Source organism: Sorex araneus, chromosome 1 (assembly GCF_027595985.1).
Source record: "Sorex araneus isolate mSorAra2 chromosome 1, mSorAra2.pri, whole genome shotgun sequence".
NCBI classification, from domain to species: domain Eukaryota; kingdom Metazoa; phylum Chordata; class Mammalia; order Eulipotyphla; family Soricidae; genus Sorex; species Sorex araneus.
This window is the reverse complement of record NC_073302.1, coordinates 209201215-209210521: the sequence shown is the minus strand read 5'-3', so window position 1 is coordinate 209210521 and position 9307 is coordinate 209201215. Positions and strand designations below refer to the sequence as shown.

General features: G+C 34.5%; 1 pseudogene; it reads right to left on the bottom strand.

The window, feature by feature from the left end:
• Window positions 1-791: 791 nt before the first annotated feature.
• Window positions 792-937, bottom strand: LOC129401375 (U1 spliceosomal RNA; annotated as a pseudogene).
• Between the last annotated feature and the right edge of the window lie 8370 nt (window positions 938-9307).

Below are 9307 nucleotides of genomic sequence, written 5' to 3'. Positions count from 1 at the left end.
TATTTACTGGTCCTGGTCTCTCATATAGGTTATTCTCACAGAGAGAAAGTGGTATTCCATTACATTCTGATTTTATTTATAGGTGATTCTCACAGAGAGAAAGTGGTATTCCATCACATTCTGATTTTATTTTTCTCATAATGTGACAATGAGCATGTTTTGTGTGCCTATTGATTATTAATTTGTGTTCTTGGAGAAGTGACTATTCAACATTTTCTTTCATTATTTGTTGCTGTCCCTTGCACACGGCTGACCCAGGTTCGATCCTCAGCATCCCATATGGTCCCCCAAGCACCGCCAGGAGTAATTCCTGAGCGCAGAGCCAAGAGTAACCCCTGAGCATTGCCGGGTGTGACCCAAAAAGCAAACAAAACTAAACAAAACAAAAATCAGAGAGATTTCTTCCAGATTTTGGCTTTTGTGAATAGTGGTGCAATGAACATAGGAGTGAAGATAGTATTTCTGTTGTATATACCCCAGGGTATATTTCCAAAAGTGGAAATACTGGGTCAAATGGAACTTCAGTTTGTTTTCTGAAGATTGTCCATATTGTTTTCAAAAAGGCTGGACCAGTCAGCATTCCCACCAGCAATCAATTGAGTCCCTTTCTGCCCGAATGTGTAACAGCACTGGTTGTTCTTGTTCTTTTGGATGTATATCAGTCTCTGTGGTGTGAGATGGTATCTTATTGTTTTGATACACATCTACCTGATGATTATTGATGATGAGGATTTTTTCATGTGCCTTTTGGCTATTTGAATTTCTTCTTTTTTTTTTTTTTTTATTAAACACAGTCCCCCACTACCACAAATTATGCAGTCGAGTTTCCCACATTTGGGGAAATCGCAGGGGTCAGCACATCTGGAGTGCAATGGATAAGCCTCGCCCTGGGAAAACCACTTTCGTGATCATGGTGTTTCCCTTGCCAGGTAAGTATTTGAATTTCTTCTTTGACAAAAATTTCTGTTGATTTGTTCTTCCCATTTTATGATGGTGCTGAATATTTTTTCATGTAAAGTTCTACCAGTGCCTTAATATCTTTGATTTTAATCCCTTATCAGAAGAGTATTGGGTGAATATCCTTTACCATTCCATAGAATATCTTTGTATCTTGGTCACTGTTTGTTTTGAAGTGCAATATATTCTAAGTTTAATATAGTACCATTTGTTTATCTTTGCGTCCACTTGCTTGGTCAGTGGTGTTTCACCTTTGAAGATACCTTTAGCTGCCCATGAACAGATGAATGGATAAAGAAACTATGGTGCATTTGTCTATGGCACAGTGGAATACCACACAGCTGTTAGGAAAATAAAGTCATGATATTTGCCTATAAATGAATGAAACTGGAGAATATCCTATGCTGAGTGAGATGAGTCAGAAAGAGAAAAACGGATATAAAATGACTGCATTAATTTGTGGTTTATAAAAAATAGGACACTAATATACAAGGCCAGGGAAAACAGGGGCAAGCAGGAAATGTCAATGGTTGCAATCAACCACAAGTGTGTATGGGGCTGATGGTAGATAGCACTGGAACCGGATAACAATAATAGTTGAAAATGATCACACTGGACAAGGACTGAGTGTTAAGAGTAGGTAAATGGGATATACATGATACTTCTCAGTATCTTTACTGAAAACCACAATACCCAAAAGGAGAGAGAGAGAGAGAGACAGAGACAGAGACAGAGACAGAGACAGAGAGACAGAGAGGAGAGAGAGCGAGAGTGTGGGGGGGTGTGCGTATGTGTGTGTGCCTGCCATAAAGGCACCTGGTGGGGGTTGATGGTGATGGGAAGGAAACTGGACACACTGATGCTGTGAAATTTATATTGGTGGAAGGATGGCTGTTGTAATACTTTCTGACTGAAACCTAATCATTAACACCGTTTCCAGGGTCTATGTGACAGTGATTCAATAAAAAATATCTAAAAAAAATATCAGAGTCTTACTAAATCAGAAAAATAAAATCCAATTAAAATGTAATGAGACAAGGCCAAACATATAATAAGTAATGAATCTATCTATCCAGGGTTACTAACACGCATGGATAATCAACAAATAAAGAACAATAAAGTTGTATGGAACCGAAGTGGACCAGAAAAGACATGTTAGCATCAACATAATACTAGTTGGAATGTTAATGTCCAGTCCCACTAAATGGACAGGTCAACTAAAAAAATCAGCAAGGAAACATAACTTTAAATGAGGATTTGGATCTGGTAGACTTAATAGACATTTTACAGATCTCTCAAACCAATAAAGTGGAATAAACATTATTTTTAAAGTTCATCAGAAATTTTATAAAGGACAGATCATTTTGGACCACAAAACAAATATCAATAAATTAATAAAAATTAAAGTATATTTTCTGACACACAGGCACATTTGTGCTCAGTGTTTACTCCTGGTCCTGTAGGCAGGGATAAGTCCTGATGGGGTTCAGGAGACCACATGTAGAGTCAGTAATTACATGTTACTGAATAATAATTGGTCAATAACGATGATCAAAACAGTAATTGAAACAGTTCTGGAAGTTCCAGGAATATCTTTCAAAAGATTGGTACCTTGTGAGTTTGATCGTGGTTCTCAGTTCTATATCTGGTATTCTATGGCCCCTCTGAGCACTGGCCAATGCAGGTTTGGCTTTGGAGACCCTCAGCAGTGCTTGTCCAAGCAGTATTACATCTTTGGAAATGCTTTTTTAACCATTCAACTCAATCACTAGGAGTGACCTAAACATTGATGGGGAGATCGCTATACCCCCTCCCCAGTAACTCTGGGACCAGGGAGATAGTATAGGAATTAAGGCACATGCAAAAAGCTCAACCAAGTTTAATTTCTGGGCCACACAGCCTCCACAGCATCACTGGACATAGACTGGAAGTATCCACCACTGCTGAGTAATGCCATGCATGCTTCACAGTACCACAGGACCTCAAGAGTATAGCATCTTCAGGCTCCAGCATTGAACCACCAGCCTGATTGGCTGAGTTCCAGTGGGAGAGTCCCTTTGGCTTCCTGAATACCACTTAAGCAGCCTCAAAACAAACAGCAATAAAAAATAAATCCTACAAAACAAAAAAATCTATCAGAACTCATGGGGCATGAAGGGACTGAAACTAAAGGCTATTAGCAATATTGTCTTGAATAATAAAATAAGTCTCAAATAAACATGCTCCCCACATAATTAAAGAAACTAAAAAAATGTATCCTAGTACAAAGAGATAATAATAAATATCAGAACAGTAGAAATCACCAGAACTCAAGCAGCACCATGCTCACAGCTGCTCTCCACAGGCTCTGACAGCCTCATCCATGAGTGAATCTGCTGAAAAACCCAGGTAAACGGGACTTGTGACTGAAACCTCCAGCTCTCAAAGTTGGAAATGGGCGACCTCCCGAGATCTCCCTAGGCTCCTGGTAGCTTGACAGTGATGCCCAGGAACTGCCTCTGGAACCAACTAAGCTCATTAACAGCCAAGATCCATAGACTCACAAATAAAGCTTTCAGAAGAGAGCAACACAGAACAATATGCCCCAGAGATGCTTTTGATCCCCAAAGTCACCATCCAGTTAAAAAAAATTAACTTAACTTCTTCTGTATAATTGTTTTTATAATTGTAGAATTCCTGGAGTGCACAACTCTGAATGTGACACTTTATATATTCGTAACCTCTTATATAAGGGCTTATTAAGGATCCAGGGTGAGATACAACAATCTTCATACACTTTCCTTTAAGGAAACTTTTTGGATCATTTTTAGTGAACTATTCATAGGAAACAATACAAAGTAAATTATTTAGGTCCTATTTGGGGGGCAGGGTTTGGAGAATGAGGTGGAAACATTAAATTAAATTAAAATATGGTGGTGGCTAGATGTAGTGGTGGTGGGATTGGTGTTGGAATGTTAAATGCAACAAATTATTGTTAACAACTTTATAAAAATAAAATAAAGGTGAAAAATCAGAGCAGAAACTTAAAAATAGATCTAAAGAAGATAATAAGGATCAATAAAAACAATAGAAGATTTTTGAAAAAGATTAACATGATTGACAAACCTGTAGGTAGGCTCACTAATAAAAATAGAGAAACTCTAATAAATTACATCAGAAATAAAATGAACGACATTATATCAGATACCTTAGAAATGCAAGTGATCAGGGTTGTGGGCAGGGTATTCGAACAATATATTTGAAAATCAACCATAAATATCTTTGTAAATTTATAAATCCTGGTGATTTAGTTTAAAATCTAATCACAAATGATGACAAGGAAATTTTTTTTTATTTTTCCGATAATCATTTTGTTTCTTTTTTTGGACACACCTGTCAATGATTAGGGATTACTCCTGATTCTACACCCAGGGGTTACTCCTGGCTGTGCTCAGGAAACCATATGGGTTGCTGAGGGTTGGATCTGAGTCAGTTGGAAGCAAGGCAAGCTTGCTGTACTAACACTTTGGCCCACAAGAAACTTGAACAACTTTATACCATAAATTTTAGAATCTAAAAGAAATGAACTAATTCTTAGACTCTGAAACTTCCCAAGTCTGAATCAGAATAAAAAGCAATCTTGAAGAAGTCAATTAGAGAAGAAATTAAAGAATTAAAAATTCGCCAACCCCTCCCTCACCCTGCTTCCAAAGACCTAGGACCAGATGGTTTTACTGGGAATTCTTTCTACTAACCCTTCAAAGAAAACCTATTATGTTTCTAAACTCTTAATATTGCAAAAATAAATCTCCCAAATACATTTTCTGAGACTAAGATTAGCCCTGCTACCTAAACCACGCAGGTCTTCATGGAGAGAGAGAGTGTGTGTGTGTGGGGGGGGGGGGGTCGTGGGGAAGAAGGAGAGGGAGAAGGTGAGGGAGATGGAGAGGGAGAGAGAATTGCAGGCCAATATTCCTAATGAGTATGTATGCCAATATCCTCAGAAAAATCTTAAACTCAATTCAACAATGCATTAAATGGGCCTTATGTTATAGGTTATAAATGTAATTTATTATAAACAAGTGATATTTATTTAAGGAGGCAAATGTAAGATACTAAAGCAAACTAATATTCCACATCAACATAAAGAAAGATAAAAGTTTCTGCCATATACTAGATTTAGAGAAGTTGTCTGACATCTGTGTCATATGCACTATTCAGAGAAGTTTTCTGACAAGATTTAGCATAAGTATCTGATAAAAAAAAGCCCTCGGCTATAGTGGGAGGGACAAAATAACCATATATTTGTGCTGTAAAGGACATAAGAAATAAAATAATCATTAACATATAAAGTGGTGAAAAACAAAAAGCATCTTTTGCACATAAATAGAGAGTAAGAGGGAAATTGTCTGCCATAGAGGCAGGGGAGCGGTGGAATGGGAGCAGAATAGGGGAGGGATACTGGGGACATTGGTGGTGGATAATGTACACTGGTGGAGGGATGGTTGTTCAATCATTGTGTGACTGAAACCCAAACATGAAAGCTTTGTAAGTGTAGCTCACAGTGATTCAGTAAAAAAAAATAATATATAAATACAAGCTTTCTTATAAATGCAGACATAAATCAATAAATTTTATCATACATATTTAATATAGTATCGGGAGTGCTAGATATAGAAATTAGGCAAGAAAAATAAATGAAAGATTCTTTAAAACTATCACTATTTACAAGTTATATTGTACATAGAAAACATTTAAGATCCCACTAAAAAATTTAAATTGTGTTAATAAATCAATTGAGCAAAGTGGCAGTTTATGAAGCAAAAATACAAAGTCTATGACATTTCTATACACAAGCGCTATTACCTATAATTATATTTAAAATACATAAGTTCTGAGGAGTTAGTGCAGTGCCGAATAGGGTGCTGGCCTTGCACACAGAAAACCCATTTCCATCCCCGGAGCTCCACATGGTTCCCCACGCCTTCGATGAGTGACCCCTGAGCACCAGGCCAGAAATTAACCTTGAGTGCTGTCTGGTGTGTCGCTTCCTCAAAAAAACAACCTTACAAAAAAACCCACTAATATACGAATGAATTTAAAGTAGGCAGAGACATAAATCAGAAGAAATATGAAGTTGAAAGCGTATGGACATAGAAAGCTTTTTCATAGTCATGGATTGGAAAGATTCCTATTACAAAAATCAATAAAGTATTGCACAGATTCAATGTGACTTCTATAAAATTGCAGGGAAACAGAACAAGCGCGAAAAATTTGTATGGGAACAATAAAGACTCCACATTGCCAAAGCAATCCTGAACCAAAAGATGAAGGACCACGCTTGCCAACTCAACCTATGGTATAAAGCTCTAGTAATAAAAACAGTGTGAGACTGCAATAAAAAAAGACATACAGAATGGACTAGAATAGGGGACCCAAAATTAAATTATCATAAAAATGAATCTTTAGGGAAACAAAAGTATAAAATGAGAAAGGAAAAGCTTGTCAATAAATGGTGCTTGAAAATGGAATAGCTATTTGCAGAAGAATAAAACTAAATTACTGACTCACACCATGTAAAACTTGGAAATTCAAGCTGACACCATACAAATAAACTATATTTGACAGTCATGAATACACTGAAGAAAATGGGCAACATGTTCCATAATATTGGCTTTAAAAACTGTATTTAGGGATTTGACTCCAATGACAAGCAAATAAAAATAAAATTAAACAAATGATATTGCAGCACCCTATATAACTTCTAGGTATATTTGATTTTCTGCATCCTTAATTTCTTTTAGACGTTTATTATTCAGCCAATTTACCACTATCAAGTTCTTACATACTTGTAGAGAGATTTTGTACATTTAGTAAAGCATTAGAAAATAAGAGATTTCTTTTTTCATTTTACACACACACACACACACACACACACACGTGCGTGTGCATGTGCTTTGTATTTGGTGACCATACCTAGCAGTGCTTTGAGTTTACTACTCCTTGGTCTGTACTGAGAGATTTCTCTAGGTAGGGCTGACACATCATATGTAAGAATAAGGATAAAACCTAGTTTACTGCATGTAAGGCAAGTGGCACTTGTAATTACTTGCTATATCACATACAGGGACATATATTTATGTAAATATATTAAATTATTTTTAATTGGCATTTATTTGTCCATTATCTGTCAATTATCTGCTCACATAACATAGAGAAATAAGTATACGTATATTTGTATGATTTTACATTGATTTACAATGTAAAATCATACAAATATACGTATACTTATACAAGTGTATATCATTTGTATCACTTGTTTTCCCATTGATCTTCTATTTGCTCGAGCGGGCACCAGTAATGTCTCCATTTGTCCCTGTCACGTGGGATTTTACATTACTTCAGAATATTTAAATACATGAAATTAAAATATTTTGTGCAAAACACTTCAGGTTTTGAAGCCACTCCATTAATTTACACAAGAAATTTAGCAACACTAGCCATATATAAATTGTCACTATTAAACTCTAAGTGCATATGTAATTTTCTCTTCACATATATCTTTCAGAGGTCCTATCCTCCAACTCACTCTATGATAAGTTTTATTCCAAACAATTTGAATGATCTTTATTTAATTTCTCTATATATTTGCTATCTATTAATTTAAAGATCAAGAGTTAGTTTAGCAGAAAGAGAATTTTTTAAATCCATAGTATGATTCAGAAAATAGTATTGATATCTTAGACATAATATATTTTATTTCTTCTAGACATTTGTTATAATTTTACAGGTTTGGAAAAACTGTGAGATAGGAATTCAATATCCTGTCTAACTTAATATCTTAGGTATCAAATTATGAACACCAACCACTTTCCAAAATCTAATACAATGTTGTTTCCACTTAAATATTCATGATCCATTTTATTTCAATTCTGTCCAACCATGCTGATTTTTAGAAAAATTAAATTAAAAAATTAAATTTGGAAATCTAAAAAATTAAAGAAGAATAAAATTAGAACTATCAAAATTAAAAATAGAAAATCATGTAAAACATCATCCTGGTTATCTTTGTTTTTATCAACCTTTGTTTTTATCATGAATATATTTAATTGTGTCATTTTAAAATATTTTGACAATATAGAAAATAGACATCAACCAATAGAGATGTCTTAGTAAAAGATGTTGTGTCTGATTAAATCAACGTTTTATGCATATTTATACAAATGTTACCGGCACATAGTAAGTCTATTCTTTTGACAGAGTGAGTAAATGCACTTTTACGCAAGTAAAGTGTTTAGGAAACTATAATTTTTTTCATGCCCTACTTCCCAAGGATAAGTTCTTAGAGCCTTTGTGTATTTACCACGTTTTTTCTATTCTTTGCTTCTGTAGTCTTAGAATTTAATTAATTTTTTTGTTTTATCTATTCTATGCTAGCAGTACTTGCTCTTTCTGGCTAACATTGGCATTAATTTCTGTGTATAATTCATTCTGTCTTTAAAAGCTCCATGGAGAAAGACTCCTGCAACCCTTCATTATCCACAACTTATTTTGGCATTATATTTTCATAAATTATCCTTATGTGTTATTGTGCTGGTGACCCTTACAAGTTTGTAAACAAATAAATTTGTTCTCTGTATGTTTGTGTTTTGCCTTCTAAACAAGTAAAACTGAACCTAGAATATTTGTCATATTCTCAACAGACTTTGATGATACAATTAAAATACAAAGTAACCATAAGTTAAATTATCAATAAGAGTCATTTATTTTGCATTTTTATTTTAAAGAATACTTAAGAGAATTGTGATAAATTAGCAATGACAAACTACTTCTTGCAGGCTGATTTTGTGTGGAGAGTTTAATTAAACATTGCATCTGTTTATCTCTATGTTGATTAAATTTTCATATGTAAATTACATGTATTAAGATCAAGATACTTATGTAAATGCCACTTGCCTTAATGTTTTGTGCTACTATTATTAACAACTAACCATCAGTTTATACTCTTCCTGCATTGCAATCTTTGGTATGAATACATAGCTTAAACAAACAAAATTAAACAAAGAAGTTTATTTTGTATATTTTATATGCAACTTAAATTGTAACATGCAGTCTAAATATGTGTAGGATTAACTAAAATCTAAAGCCTCTAGGAAGAACACCTGTCTAATTCCAAATTGTTTTTCTTAAAAAAATGCACTTGATGTATCACATGAATATAGATCAACAGACAATTTAGGGAAAATATCAATAAAAAAAACCAAACATACCTGTTTAGTTCCTAAACAGGTATAGTCAGATAGAGTACCAACAACAGACATATCATACCACTACTTTCATATTTGATGTGGGAAATTTTTAATATAGTGTT